Source organism: Haliotis cracherodii, unplaced genomic scaffold (genome assembly GCF_022045235.1).
Source record: "Haliotis cracherodii isolate W230 unplaced genomic scaffold, xgHalCrac1.p SCAF_21, whole genome shotgun sequence".
Classification (NCBI taxonomy): Eukaryota; Metazoa; Mollusca; class Gastropoda; order Lepetellida; family Haliotidae; genus Haliotis; species Haliotis cracherodii.
Genome location: NW_027266277.1, coordinates 1,034,203 through 1,051,451, shown reverse-complemented (window position 1 = coordinate 1,051,451; position 17,249 = coordinate 1,034,203).

Here is a 17,249-nt window from a genome sequence, read left to right as displayed (position 1 = left end):
GCGCTGCCACTGCTACTACTACTACTACTACTACTACTACTACTACTACTACTACTACCACTATTGCTGTGCCCGTGTATCTGCCGTCACTTAACGGAATAACCCGTGAATATTCGGGTTAGAATACATCTTCAGCAACCCAACGGGATTGGGTGGTCAGGCTCGCTGACTTGGTTGATGCATGTCATCGTATCCCAGTTGCGTGGATTGTCTGGTCCAGACTCAGTTATTTACAGACCGCCGTCATATAGCTGGAATATTGCTGAGTGCGGCGTTAAACAACAAACAGAATAACCCCAACTGCCATGACAGTCATATTTCGACCCATTCAGACAATATTTCTCTTTACATGAACGAGATGAAACGTGAGCTGCTTATTGAAGAGCTACCCGTGGAAATAACGCATATTGTTGATATTTAAAACAAACGTGTTTGGCAAACTGGGGAACGTCTTCTGCCGGCTTTAACAATAAAACACGATGTACGACCAAACAAAGTGTTCTGTATTTTACTTAATGTTTTTGTGTATTTACACGCGCGTTGCTGCAGTTGTTCAGCTGTCAATACAGGCTCTGTTTATGGGTCATTTACCACAGTGGACAAACAACGGGAAGTGCGGGACAAGGCTGGACAACCGAGCGTTATCAGCTTCGTGAGGGGATGTCAGTCGGGAGTCGACTTCAAAGCTCAACAGGACAAATTAAACTCACAAATCACGGTTTATTCCAACCGCTTGGAACCTAGCATAATGGTAAAAGGATTAACCGCCTCGTGGGTGTCTTTGGGTATATTCAGACGATAAAACGCAGAGTATCTGGTCCGTCCAGTTTTATCACGTCGTGTCAGCTTGATGTGGGAGGAAAGCCCGAAGTGATGCAGGTCTCAGACGTTTATCATTTAAATGAAACCCACCAGTGCGGGTATGGTGCTGACAAACCTAGAAACATAGCCGGGGCGAATCTGGAACACACAACCAAGGGACGCAACTCTGCACAGTGAAATAAGGCGCCTCTACACGATCCCGACATGCGATATCAACAACGACACACGTCTACACAATCCTAACATGCGACATCAACAACAGCACAGTTTGCACATCGTTGCGACATGCGACATAAAAAACAACAACACACATCTTTACCATCCTGACATGCGACATCAACAACAGCACACGTCTACACCATCCTGACATGCGACATCAACAACATATCAATGACGTCAGCATCAATGGCAGTAGAACATATTTTACTTCTCGGGGGTCGCGGTTTGAAATTCTGAGAAATCCAAAGAAATGATTGCTGCCTCTGCAGTGGAATGACCTTCCGCCGCGGGGATTCAAGATCCATTGTTGGATGTTTAGTTAGAGTAACTGTTTGGAAGACTTGGTCTGTACAAATAGCTTGATGCTTTGATCTGACAAAGTCACAACCAAGTGAAAACAAAACAACATAGTGTTGGGTTTAACGCCGCTTTTAACAGTATTCCAGTTATATCGCGGCGTGTCAGCTTGATGTGGGAGGAAAGCCCGAAGTGATGCAGGTCTCAGACGTTTACCACTTCGGTGAAACCCACGAGCACGGGTATGGTGCTGACAAACCTAATAACATAATCAGGGCGAACTGGGATTCGAACCCACAATCATAGGTTTCTGGCGTGTCCAAGGGACGCAACTGTGCACAGCAAATCGCGGCGCCTTAGACGACTTGGCCACCCGTGCCCCCCCCAAAACAAAATATGAGATGGCAAGGTATTTTCCAGATCATCGGGCAATTAAAATGATGAAGCCTTAACATACAGTCATGGAGCCCTTACATACAGTCAGGGAGCCTCTACAGACATTCATGGAGCATGGAGCCCCTACATACAGTCATGGAACCTCTACATACAGTCATGGAGCCTCTACATACAGTCATTGAGCCCCTACATACAGTCATGAAGCCCCTACATACAGTCATGGAGCCTCTACATGTAGTCATGAAGCCCCTACACACAGTCATGGAGCCCCTACATACAGTCATGGAGCCCCTACATACAGTCATGGAGCCCCTACATACAGTCATGGAGCCTCTACATGTAGTCATGAAGCCCCTACACACAGTCATGGAACCTCTACATACAGTCATGGAACCCTTACATACATTCATGGAGCCCTTACAAACAGCCATTGAGCCATTCCATAAGTCATGGAGCCTCTACATACAGCCATTGAGCCCTTACATACAGCCATGGAGCCCATGCATACAGCTATGGAGCCCTTACATAAAACCATTGAGCACTTACATTCAGCCATGGAGCCCTTACATACAGCAATGGAGCCCTTACATACAGTCATGGAACCTCTACATACAGTCATGGAGCCCCTACATACAGTCATGGAGACCTTACATACAGTCATGGAGCCCCTACATACAGTCATGGAGTCCTTACATACAGTCATGGAGCCCTACATACAGTCATGGAGTCCTTACATACAGTCATGGAGTCCTTATATACAGTCATGGAGTCCTTACATACAGTCATGGAGCCCTTACATACAGTCATGGAGCCCCTACATACAGTCATGGAGTCCTTACATACAGTCATGGAGTCCTTACATACAGCCATTGAGTCCTTACATACAGTCATGGAGTCCTTACATACAGTCATGGAGTCCTTATATACAGTCATGGAGCCCTTACATACAGTCATGGAGTCCTTACATACAGTCATGGAGCCCTTACATACAGTCATGGAGCCCTTACATACAGTCATGGAGTCCCTACATACAGTCATGGAGTCCCTACATACAGTCATGGAGACTCTGTATTTTGTCATGGAGCACGCCGTTGTCCTCGGTGTATCTTACACGTGCCGTTGATATGAGGCAGGGACGCGTCTTAAACCAACGTGACCACAGTTCGTCCTGGCGGAGATGGGAGTTCCACCCACAGGCCGGAACCGTGCTTCAACTTACAGCAGACATTGACCTATAAAACATATTTTAGTAACTTCTGTCTAGGATTTGTCTCGCGTTTAACTTTCCTTACTTCCGGTAAGAGTAACTGCTTGAAAGCCGGTCCGCCACAGCGCCGATGGTGTTGGACTATGTGGCATTGTCCTCGTGATCGTGACTGAACGGCCACACACGCGACTTGACCACTTGATCCCACACTGATTTGACCCCCTTTGACCACTCCGGTTTCTCCAGCTGTCCTGGTTAGTTGTTGAATGCTATAATGTTTCAAAGTACAGGCTTTAAAGATGAGTCTTCATTATGACCGCCATTTTACCAGACGTCACACCATATTTGCCTTCCTCTTTTTATGTCGTATGAAAGAAGCGAAATATGAAGTCGATCAGGAAGGTAGAAAATAGTGAAGTCTCTTATAAAATTGTCACGGATTTTTCAAATGTAAATTTCTTCTCTATCAAGGTGAGGTGAAATGGGGTTTCAGGTCGCGTCCAAGATTTTTGCACTTATATAGCGACGTGCATGCACGTGTGTGTGTGTGTGTGTGTGTGTGTGTGTGTGTGTGCTTGTTCTAGTCGGGACTGATGCCGATTAATAGTGCTTGCTCACTGAGATACCATGCCGCAGTTTAACATGAATACCCCACTCAGACACAGTTTACTGACACCGAGCCGACCAGTCCATGTCTTAGCCCCTTAATGCCGAGCACCAGACAGAGTAACAACAAATACCATCTTTTAACGTCTTTTTGTATGACGCGGTCGGGGATCGAACCCCAGACCTTCCGTTCTCCGGGCGGACGCTCTACCACTAGACCACGGAGGCGGTCTCCTCCGTGTCAAGAGCGGTCTATCTGTAGAACTCTGTTGAGGGTAAATTACAATACATTTCTGCGCCACGTATCTGTCATTTAAGTTTCGGGCGTTATCGCAGCTCAAGGGGAAACTCTGATCTAATGAGGATTTCATTCCAGTCGTCTTAGAGCATCAATTCGCCGTGCAGAGTTGCAACCTTTGGTCACTTGAGAAACCTATGATCGTAGGTTCGAATCCCGGCTCGACCCAATTATGTTTCCAGGTTTGTGAGCACCATACCCGTGCTCATGGATTTCATTAAAGTCGAAAATGTCTGAGACCTGAATCACTCCGGGATTTCCTCCCACATTAAGATGACATGCTGTGATATAGCTGGAATAATTATTAAAGCAGCGTTAAACCCAACTAACTCACTCACAACTGCCTCGCTTAACTATATTTTCGTTAAAATCGAGAATGAATAAATAGTACTAATATGATACATGTATGTATATACACAAAAGCCAGGTTTTGTTTGTTTATTCGTATGTTGTTTAACGCCGCACTCGGCAATATTCCAGCGAAATGACGGCGGTCTGTAAATAATCGAGTCATGACCACACAATCCAGGGATTGACATCACGAACATCGATCCACGAAATTGGGATACGATGACATGAATCAACCAATCCATTTGCGTGACCACCCGATCCGTTTGTCGCCCCTTACGACAAGCATATTCGCTGTTTACGGCAAGCATGGGTTGCTGAAGACCTATTCTGCCGCGGATCTTCACGGGTCTTAAAAAACCCACACATTCTATGTTGTCCAGTTTTAGCATGCTGATTCATATATATTTTTATATAAAGAACGCATCTGTGCGTATTGTGTGACAATAGACGACATAAACAATTATTTCATGAGTCAGGAGTACGTGTTAAACAAACTAGATTAAGAAAACAATGACCGATGCCAATCTCTCACCTTCAGTCAAGCTGATCTCCGTCAGTTGCCTGCCCTCGAAACAGATCCACAACAATTACGATTGCTCACAGAAAATTGATAATTCTAATCTATTAAAAATGTTATTCGAGATTATTGTGAAATTGATAAAGAGTCTTCACAGCCGTAATAGCTCCATTAATATATGATGTGAATCGGATATGCTACAGTTTCAAAACATCTCCCTGCTGAGAAGAGCGATTATCATTTTGTATATCACGATTGTTTTCTCTGACGTCCGCGTGAAGAAAGAATTGCATGATAGCCTCAAGGTTCTTCCGTGTCTTATGTCCACGGCGACATGTTCGATGAATGTGTACTGCTTGGTTGTTATTACACATACATTTCTCGTAACTTCAATTATTTGTATATTTTCTCGAAGTTTTCTTGTTTCTTCGAGTTTTTTCTCGTAATTTCGATTTTGTTCTCGTTATTTCCATTTTATTTCAAAAAATCGAAATTCCGATTATTTTCTCGTTGCTTCGAATATTTTCTCGTTATTTCGATTATTTTCTCATTTGTTTGTTGTTTAACGCCGCACTCAGCAATATGCCAGCTATATGACGGCGGTCTGTAAATAATCGAGTGTAGGCCAGACAATCCAGTGACTGGATTCATAGACATCGATCCACGCAATTGGAATACTATGACAGGAATCAAACAACTCAGCGATTCTGACCACCCGATCCCGTTAGTCGCCTCTCATGACAAGCATATAGTCGCCTTTTAAGACAAGCATGGATTATATACTCGTAATTTCAAGTTTTGGAGATAAACTTGAAGTACCGAGAATATAATCGAAAAAATGAGAAAATAATCAAAATTACAAGGAAATAATCGAAGTAACCACAAAAGGAGAAAGAACTCGAAATTTCGAGGAATATTTGAAATAACGAGACATTTAAATTTAGAAAAAAATAATTATGCTACCAAATGGTACTACTGTATAATGCTTTCGTAGCAGCGTTAGTTTTACCGATGTTGAGGCCTGGTAAAAGTATTTTTATTCAAACGAAACATAATACAATGGACGCAGGAACACCGGGTCGTGTCGTATCTTCCAGATCTTCCACTGACCCCATGTTTATATGATGAGCATACATGAACCACCCCAGTGAAATATATTCGCTCATAATTCGACATTATTTTTTAACGTTTCGGTTCCCTTCACCGACATGTGTAGACTTGCCGGAAATATCCGGAAAGTGACGAGGTTTAGTGAATGGTATCCAGCTGTTCCTCACTGTGTTTGGGAATCTCGGATCTATTTTGGAACTGACTTCCCCGACCTTCCACTTACGAAATCGATTGAAAATCCTCCCTTGAAGTTAAACCTGTTTTCTTAGTTTAAACATGTAGGGTTGTGTAATTTGATCTGGCAAGACCCCGACCTTTTTCAGGTTCGTCTTATATTTTTAAATAAAAAGAATAACTTGATTACTTCTAGTTCGCATCTCAATGAGTGACCATATACAGATCGTGTGTCCATGCACTTATCTCATTCGTCACCACTCGCCCCTCTCCGTAACCTGAAAGAAGACTCGTCTCCCTATAGATGAATGTTATATGCAAAATACGACAAACCAGTCAGAACGCGCGTAACAGAATACGGTCAAAGAATCCCTCAGGAATAATCCATGATACAGTTATATGAGTTCAATGATATTGTATAATACCGTAAGTCCCATGAGTTTAAATAGCATCTAGAATAATAAAGTTATGATATGTGTGAGAAATATACGTAAATCATTACGCATCGAGAAGAGAATTATTTTAGCTTTGCCCGTTTGCGCTTAGACGGAACCCCGTCGCAAAAATGGCCACGAATAGGGCACGAGTCGCTATTCGGCTGATTCCGGAATAACTCGAGTTGGTCACGAATGGTACAGATCTTTCACTGTCCACCATCACCACACAGACCTTAAACCACGTACATCACGAGTGCGACAAACAGACTACGTGCGCTGAGGATAGCGTAACGTATAGGGCTGGGGTTGTGTAGCTTGTGGTCGATATAGTGTGGGGTCGGTAGAGTGTGGTGTTGACAAAGTGTTGTTGGTATAGCGCTGGGTGGTGTAGAAAGGGCCGGTATAGCGTTGGGTGGTATAGCAAGGGATCGGTATAGGTTTTGGTGGCGTAGTGTTGGGTGGTATAACGTTGGGTGGTATAACGTTGGGTGGTATAGCAAGGGGTCGGTATAGTTTTTAGTGGCGTAGTGTTGGGTGGTATAACGTTGGGTGGTATAGCAAGGGGTCGGTATAGGTTTTGGTGGCGTAGTGTTGGGTGGTATAGCAAGGGGTCGGTATAGGTTTTGGTGGCGTAGTGTTGGGTGGTATAGCAAGGGGTCGGTATAGTGTGGGGTCGGTAGAGTGTGGTGTTGACAAAGTGTTGTTGGTATAGCGCTGGGTGGTGTAGAAAGGGCCGGTATAGCGTTGGGTGGTATAGCAAGGGATCGGTATAGGTTTTGGTGGCGTAGTGTTGGGTGGTATAACGTTGGGTGGTATAACGTTGGGTGGTATAGCAAGGGGTCGGTATAGTTTTTAGTGGCGTAGTGTTGGGTGGTATAACGTTGGGTGGTATAGCAAGGGGTCGGTATAGGTTTTGGTGGCGTAGTGTTGGGTGGTATAGCAAGGGGTCGGTATAGGTTTTGGTGGCGTAGTGTTGGGTGGTATAGCAAGGGGTCGGTATAGGTTTTGGTGGCGTAGTGTTGGGTGGTATAGCAAGGGGTCAGTATAGGTTTTTGTGGCGTAGTGTTGGTTGGTATAGCAAGGGATCGGTATAGGTTTTGGTGGCGTAGTGTTGGGTGGTATAACGTTTGGTGGTATAGCAAGGGGTCGGTATAGGTTTTGGTGGCGTAGTGTTGGGTGGTATAACGTTTGGTGGTATAGCCTGGGTCAGTATAGTTTTTAGTGGCATAGTGTTGGGTGGTATAGCCTGGGTCAGTATAGTTTTTAGTGGCATAGTGTTGGGTGGTATAGCAGGGGGTCGGCTTAGGTTTTGGTGGCGTAGTGTTGGGTGGTATAACGTTGGGTGGTATAGCCTGGGTCAGTATAGTTTTTAGTGGCATAGTGTTGGGTGGTATAGCAGGGGGTCGGCTTAGGTTTTGGTGGCGTAGTGTTGGGTGGTATAACGTTGGGTGGTATAGCCTGGGTCAGTATAGTTTTTAGTGGCATACTGTTGGGTGGTATAGCAAGGGGTCGGTATAGGTTTTGGTGGCATAGTGTTGGGTGGTATAGCAGGGGGTCGGTATAGGTTTTGGTGGCGTAGTGTTGGGTGGTATAACGTTTGGTGGTATAGCCTGGGTCAGTATAGTTTTTAGTGGCATAGTGTTGGGTGGTATAACGTTGGGTGGTATAGCCTGGGTCAGTATAGTTTTTAGTGGCATAGTGTTGGGTGGTATAGCAAGGGGTCGGTATAGGTTTTGGTGGCATAGTGTTGGGTGGTATAGCAGGGGGTCGGTATAGGTTTTGGTGGCGTAGTGTTGGGTGGTATAACGTTTGGTGGTATAGCCTGGGTCAGTATAGTTTTTAGTGGCATAGTGTTGGGTGGTATAGCAAGGGGTTGGTATAGGTTTTGGTGGCGTAGTGTTGGGTGGTATAGCAGGGGGTCGGCTTAGGTTTTGGTGGCGTAGTGTTGGGTGGTATAACGTTTGGTGGTATAGCCTGGGTCAGTATAGTTTTTAGTGTCATAGTGTTGGGTGGTATAGCAAGGGGTCGGTATAGGTTTTGGTGGCGTAGTGTTAGGTGGTATAGCAAGGGGTCGGTATAGGTTTTGGTGGCGTAGTGTTGGGTGGTATAACGTTGGGTGGTATAGCCTGGGTCAGTATAGTTTTGGGTGGTACAGTGTGGGGTCGGAAAAGCGTTGGGTGGTATAGCAAGGGCCGGTATAGTTTTGGGTGGTATATTGGGGGTCGGTATAGCGTTGGATGGTATATAGTTTGGTAGTATAAGCAAGGGCCGGTATAGTTATGGGTGGTATAGTATGGGGTCGGTGTAGCGTTGGGTGGTGCAGTGTTGGGTGGTATAGCGTTGTGGGCAGTGTAGCGTGGAGATAGAAACATGGCGTGGGGTCGGTAGAGTGCTGGATGGTTCAATCTCATTAAAATCAGATCTTTGATCTCTCTATGCCAAACAAAGGTCCGAGGACATCCCATTATGGGTCACGTCAGAACGACCTTTCATCAAACCAATCAGAGCGTCGCTTACCAGATCATGAAAGTGACAGTCGGAATGTGTTTTCTAATCATGCAACCACGAAATATTTAACACGGGGTATTCCGAACGACAGTTACAGGTTTTATGATTATATCCATACATTTTTGGCCATCTATAAGCCATTCCAGAATGTTCTTCTTGTCAATTTTATTTTTTTTTAATCGGGAAACGTCAGAATATGTTTCGAAGCGTAGTCGCCAGTTTGAAACTTGTGTCGTAAAGCTCGAGAAAGCTGCCTTCTGATTGGTTAATGTCGATTTCTTGTCAGTCATTTCATTGGTCGGTCATAATTCGCGAAAGGTCGTTCTGACTTGACCCGTAATGGGATGTCCTCAGATCTTTATTTAGCATAGCGATAACTAAGATCTGATTTTAATGAGATTGCTGGATGGTTTTGTGTGGGATCAGTGCAGCGCGGTACGGTGCAGCTCGGGATCGATGTAGCGTGTGTGGGTGGAAGGGGGGAGACTAACATTGGTTTGTTGTGGAGTGTGGTCCGGACTCTATCACATCCTACAGTGCTCCGGGTTACTTGTTGCTGCCGCACGGAGAATGACTAAGTTTTGTCAAATATGAACGCGGTGATGGATATGGACCGGGACGCCATTTCCACGGAATAACTCAATCATAACAATGTGTCATCATTCAGCATGCGGGCAGCCAGCCATGACGGCAAATGGCTGACATTTCCGACGCTGAATTCGGCAACTCGGGCAAAGTATAGCTCCACCGGGGGAATATCCAATTAGAAGTCTTCCATCAACCCGACAAGAACCACCGCAGTTGCCTCCCCTGTGACACAGCGTCACGCGGCTAATGCTACATCCGGAAAAGCCTACTTCCTGGCGTGGGGAAGGCTAGCGCAGTGCGTGCATATTAACAACGACATCACATCTGCCAACACACAGAGAGTTCAAGTCATAATTTGTTTACTGCCAGTAAAACAGAGAAATATACTTTTCCTTTCCCTACTCAAGTGTCGGTTGTGGAAACCTTTGATCTCCGAGTGAGTGCAAGTCATCCATTGACGCCAAAGTGTTAATCTCTCCTGCGTTAAGTACCGACACATTTTATTTCTTAAGGTTCCAAACATAGAATCGCAATTTTTGACCTTCTCACTCACTAACACCTTTCAATATTTGATTTGGACTGAGGTAAATATTTAACACATTTTACAAGGGCGTATAGTAATATTTGCACAATAGTAGGCTAATTAGTCTTGAGATCAATTTGCCATTAGCACATCTTTAAGTCGCCGTTTAACTATTTATTCCTGATTTTGTGATACCAAATATTTCATTGAATTATTGATATAAAAAATTCGAATTAAAGATATAAGATTATTGTTGATATGAAATAATTATTGATATCGCAAATTCGAATTTTAGATATAAAATAGATTTGTGACATAAAAAAATATAATTTGTGGTATCTAAAAGTCTGAAGTAGTGTTTGATATAATAAATTTTAGTGAATGACACAGTAATTCATTTTTGGATGTCTAATAACGTATAACGAATTTGTGATGTCCAATTATTCAATGTGTGAATAAAATAATGGTGAAATTCAGATATCAATAAATTGAAATTGTGACATCATTAATTCCCCTTTTCGCAATAATTGTTCCCTTGACTTGACGTCGATCTTTACGAATATTCACTGCTGCACTGAAGTGCGTGAAAATGGCGGTAATTTGGAAGGTGCAGGACATGGCTTCTGTAGCGCCCGCTGCCATTAATTGCGGGAGGAACCATTTAAGATAACGTCACTCACGACCGAGATACATCTTCAGATTAACACCGGTCATTAATTTTCAGCTCAGTCCATTTTTTGGAGGACACAGAGCAATTTCACGCCACGTCACAACCGGTAACTTCAAGAAATGGATATGCATGTACACACCCAGGTATCTATCATTTTACAAGATACAGTCATGGCTCTTTTACAAAATGCATTAATCAATGTCATTGAGGCTTTTGGTTTGGTTGGTTGGTTGTTTAACGCCGCACTCGGCAATATCCTAGCTACACGAAGACCGCTTGCAAATAATCGAGTCTGGAGGGGTAGTTCTGAGACGAAAGTCAGGTGAAAAAAAACCCTTCTTACTTATCAACACCCACACACATATCAAAATATAAGAACCCAACCCCTAACAAAAAACACAAATTTTCAATGTACGCTGTATTTAAAAATTTAACTCACTGATTCCAACAAAGGTGGTGTTAAGATGATCGTAACTCCCATACTTTAACATAGGCTTACGATAGCTAAGATCGCTTTGAGCAAGTGGGCCCAGGGGGTCTGACGAAAGTTTCAATACCAGGATTAACATGAATCTCACAGTTGTTGTTGTTGTTGTTTGTGGTTGGAGACTGTGTGTAACAAAATACTACATACTCTTCAGTAAGAGGCGATTAACGGGATCGGGTGGTTAATGCATGTCAACGTATCCCAATTGCCAGGATCGATGCTCATGATGTCAATCACTGGATCGTCTGGACCAGACTTGATTATATATGAAAATAACATTTGCATAATATACATTTTTATATAAAAAACCCATTTGATTGTATTTACTCCCCGGTCATAGTTTCGAAAAATATATGCAGCAGAGTATCAAAGTAGATCCGAAAGTGACTGAAATGGAGTTCTAAATGTTAAATGTAACAATCGGACGCGCAGCACCCCCTTCCATGCATTCTCCAAAGTGTGGAAATCTGAAAGTATTATTAATGGATGGCCAAGTCTGCAATTTGCAGCAGGACTGGGACAACATTCTATAGGTGAGATTAGTGTGCAGTTGGATAAGTGGTTATTTGAGCAAACCCCACTTTCTAACTGGAAATGTCAGTTCATGTCGATGTGTACGACACAGGCCTGCAAGACAAGACACCAGTTCATGTCGATGTGTATGACACAGTCTTGTGAGACAAGACATCAGTTCATGTCGATGTGTACGACACAGTCTTGCGAGACAAGATACCAGCTGATGTCGATGTGTACAACACAGTCTTGCAAGACAAGACATCAGTACATGTCGATGTGGACAACATTCTTTAGGTGAGATTAGTGTGCAGTTGGATAAGTGGTTATTTGAGCAAACGCCACTTTCTAACTGGAGAACAACAAATCAAATGCATCCAATGAAGTATTGACAAGACACATTGACTATACAATATCCGATTTGCCACACGTATTTATTTGAACTAACACGACCGGGGCATGAAAAATGTTCGTCTCAAGGAGTAATGCAGTACGGTGTCCCGTGCAATCGTGAACACACGTGTCATTCCTCCTGTCAAGCGCATGTTCAGGTAACGGAATCGGGCGAGATATATGCATGAAAGTTCTGGCTGCAATGTGAGTGGGTTTGCTTGGGGTTTGTGTGAAAGAGTAGAGTATGAACTCAGTATTTACTGTAGTTTATACATTAAACATTTTCAAGTATACAATGTATATTGTAATCACGTATTAGTTATTTTTCTGCAAATGTGGAAGGATGGGTGAGTGAGTATGGTTTTACGCCGCTTTTAGCAATATTCAAGTAATATCACGGCGGGGGACACCAGAAATGAGCTTCACACATTGTACCCATGTCGAGAATCGAACCGTGTCGTCGGCGTGACGAGAGAATGCTTTAACCATGAGGATACCCGACCTCCCCTACACGTCCCGAGACCTCGCAGTGAGATAATAAATTCCCCAAACGACCTTGACGTCAGTAAATGAGTGGTACAAGGCCTAATGGTATTCTATGTAGGCGTCCCCCATGACTGGCGCGCAAAACGTTAAATCCCGTGTGCATAATTCTCTTTTGAATAGACATGACAAACGGTGTCAATGGAGTCAAATTACCTCAATAATATACATCAGTGAGTTACGTGTCGACTTCCAAAGTGAGACAATAAGTTAACCCAGAAATCATAAAATATTATTCTGTGTGAAACCAACAAACATGGTATGCAATTAACAACTGCATTATAAACATAACTACGTTCACAAAGCAATACAAATGATAAAGGCAGTACACAATGGAGTGGCAAAATTCAATGGCAGTACAATTACAAAGGCAGTATAAAATGTACTAGCAGTTGTAATATTATTATTGGTCAAGCTTCCAAATAGGTCCAAGCTGGTTATTCAGAGTGATAACAATGATCTTCACACATCCGCTGGTCTTGATGTGATGCGAGATGAAATGTGAGATGAGAGAGGCACGCTCTTGTGCCCTGTATGTAGTGCAGTGCTGGACGGACATGATTCTAGATAACACTTGACTCCAAGAATCATCTAAAGATAGTAGTGAACGAGTGAGTGAGGTTTTACGCCGCTTTTAGCAATATTCCAGCAATATCACGGCGGGGGACACCAGAAATGGGCTTCACACATTGTACCCATGTCAGAAATCGAACCCGGGTTTTCGGCGTGACGAGCGAACACTTAAACCACTAAACTACCCGATCGCCCCTCTAAAGATAGTAACTTCCACACCACTGATTACATTAGATAGTACTACATTCCCAACAACTAATCTTGTCAAAACACAATGCTATGAACTTCCACTGAATCTTAACACAAACAACGTAATACAATTACAACATTGTGTAACAATATATTACACTGCCACATACCAATTGTAAGACCCTTGGTGCATATACGCCGTCGTTTTCAAAATCAATAACATTCATGAAGTGATGAAACACAAATTAGTCAGTCATGATTATCTTTTGTTTGTTCGTTGTTTAACACCGCCCGAGTACGATGAAACCACAGCATAGGTTGCTGTGGAACTATGGTACCTGGAAAACCCCATAGGTTCACGGTCAACTGTTTGTTGATAAAAGCCCTCAGCAACATTGATGGGTCGTCCGCCCTGGGTGGACTAAATGTTTTCGATCAGTTTAACACGAGAACTGAAACTTAATGGACAAGACACCAGTTGATGTCAATGTATACGACAATATCTTGCGAGACAAGATATCAGTTCATGTCGTTGTGAACGATACAATTTTGCTGGGAAAGACATCAGTTCATGTCGATGTGTACGACACAGCCTTGCAAGACAAGACATCAGTTCATGTCGATGTGTTCGACACAATCCTGCTTGATCGGAACACTTTGCTTTAGTCCTCGAAACTTGACAAAGAATCCCGAAATATTATTAATTAACGAAGACAAGGGTGATCATATTTATAAATTGAAAACAAGCCATTCCGGCGATAACGAATATAACTTTCAGTTATGGCAAAAATGGCAAGTGAGCTTTTCAAGAAATATCCACTTTGCTACCTATAAACATCAACTTTTTGATCACATGGTTATCATCCGAGTAGGGATCGTCAGTCAGGTGACGGCGAGCGGTTGTATTTGGCACTTCGTGAATCTCTGACTTGGCCAATTGCGCTGTGCGAACATTACCAGCACGAACTGAAAGATTGGTTTGTTTGTTTGTTGTTTAACGCAGCACTCAGCAATATTCCAGCTGTATAACGGAGGTCTGTAAATAATCGAGCCTGGACCATACAATCAAATGATTGACATCAGGAGCATCGATCTTCGATCGGGATACGATGACATGCATCAACCAAGTCAGGGAGCCTGACCACCCGATCCCGTTAGTCGCCTCTTACAATAAGCGTAGTCGCCTTTTACGCCAAGCATGGGTTGCTGAAGATCTTTTCTACCCTGGATCTTCACGGGTAATGAGAAATGAACTGGGCTTGACAAAGGTTTCAGCACGAATAAATCCAAGGCTTCTGACACCTCATCAGAAATACTCCAGGTTCATCACCTCTCGTGAGAAATTACGTCACATTTATGCAGACCCGTTCAGCGATTGGTAAACATGGATGAGTCTCGAGTTCTCCACAATCAGCCAGAGACTAAACAACAGTCAAAGCTTTGGAAACATCTGACGCCTCCTCCTCCTCCGAAGAAGCCAATGTCTGTTCCCTCAGCCGGCAATGTGATGGCTTCGGTTTTCTGAGAATCCAAAGGATCCTACAGGTGGACTACCTCCCGAAAGGCCAGATCATTAACCAATAATACGCTAATGTGGTGAGACAAAATTAACCAAAGATGTGTTTGGTACGCCAGGATAATGCACTTGTGAACAGGTAGTTGTTGCAAGGCTGCGATGCAGGAATGTGACTTTAAAGCCATTTAACATCTTCTCGATTCACCAGATTTCACCCCCTCTCCCCAAATTTAAGAAAGAACTGACAAGCATTATGCAAATGATGATGACGTCATTTCTGCTGTGGGGGCAGGCCTCAAAGTTTAAATTTTTACCAAGTAGTCATATGGCTACAAGTATTTTTTCTAGGTAGCCAGTCATAAAATCAAGAAGTCAAGCCAATATTGTAGGTAGCCAAAATCATTTGAAATTATCTTTATAAAAAAACTATCATAATATGTACAAGTTACGGCACTAGTCTTGATTGTATCTTTATTGGAAACTCTACTTGAATTTTGTTACTTGTGACTTAACCAATGATGCAATTTATGTTACTAGATTATATAGGTACATCGTCGCTTATCCAATGAGCATTGTCAACTAAAATATAGTACTAATTACTTATTTTTTATGTATTTTGGTTCATTGTCGACTTTCGAAGAAATTATTTGCAGGTACAATTATTAGCAGGGTGTTATTTATTTCTAGGTCTAAAGATGCGCAGCAATAGAATTTAGTCGCCACATGATATTTTTCTAGGTAGTCATTTTGAATTTTAGACAGTAGACAAACTGAAATTTAGGTCGCACTGGCTACCGTTTTAGTCGCAACTTTGAGGTCTGACTTTTAAAAAACACCGGGGGGGGGAGCCTTCAACACCAGCCGGACCCAGACATGACAGCACCGTTAGCAGACGTGTGTGGACGTCGAAAGAGAATATGTTGAAAAATAATAAGCAACCTTCTCTGTCAATGCAGGCCATCGTAAAGCTCAGAACCTTTCAACCGACCCTCCTAGCAAATGGTTTAGGGGCAGTGGGTTGTCCCATCTTCCAACACAAATACTGCATTGCACTTTTAAGTGACTTTTCTTGTTATCATCGCAATCATTACCATGATATCCTGTGTGGATTGCTCGTTAAGCTGCGACGCTGATTCCTGGTTCTAACTTCCTGAAATATATTTTGATTATATTTGAAAATGATATAAAAGGCAAATTATAGTGTCAACATGACGTATGCCTGGGCATCTTCCATTGCGAATCAGACAAAGGTCACACGAAGATTAATCCAGCTAAAAATAACTCATCGGCATGAAGTTTTTTTTTAAATTATTTACGAAATTGTTTTTAGTTCCACGTTAACAAGCTATACTTTAGTGCGCGTTAACTAGAGATGTTTTAGTGCGTGCTAACTAGATATGCTTTTGTGCACGTTTACAAGACGTTTACAAGCTTTTGTGTGTGTTTGCTAGAGAATGCTTTAGTAGGCCTGAACTAGAGATGTTTAAGTGCGCATTAACTAGACATGTTTTGGTGCGCGTTAAATAGACATGCTTTGGTGCGCGTTAACTAGAGATGCTTTAGTTGGCGTTAACTTGACCTGCTTTAGTGCGCGTTAACTAGACATGCTTTAGTGTGGGCGTTAACCAGACATGCTATAGTCGACGTTAACTAGACCTGCTTTAGTCCGCGTAAACTAGACATGCTTTAGTGGGCGTAAACTAGATATGCTTTAGTCTGCGTGAACTAGACATGCTTTAGTGTGCGTTAACTAGACATGCTTTAGTCGGCGTTTACAAGACATGTTTTACTTACTGAAATTTCTGTGGATTTTAATTTTAGACGATTTTTCATTGTGTTAACGATAACAAGTCTCAGAAAAACAATTGTAATTGAAATCGACTATATCTGTAAAAGTAACTGTTTAATGTCACACAGTGTTTGATCGAACAGCGTAACGGAAATGTATTCCCGCATCCTCTCATTGAGATCGTGGAAGGTGAGACGACAACACAAAGGCTCTCCTTTGAAAGAGAAGAATGATTGACATTCCTACTGAAGAAAAATTGTAGTGTCATCTGGACCAAAAAACATTAAGGTCAAAATACTAGATAAATTGAGTTTAGTTTTACGGAGAATTTCCTAGTCATGTTTGGAAATCGTCCAAACCTTGAGATGCATGGTGAGTTTATGGTCTACTATCGCATTGACGGTTGAAGTAAGCGTGTTACAGAAGCCGGAGTTAATGTGGTTTCTCTCGCATACAGAGGATTGTTACATTTAAATGTCACAGCATCCACCAATGTGTGGAAGGCTAGAATCCCAGAATGTCC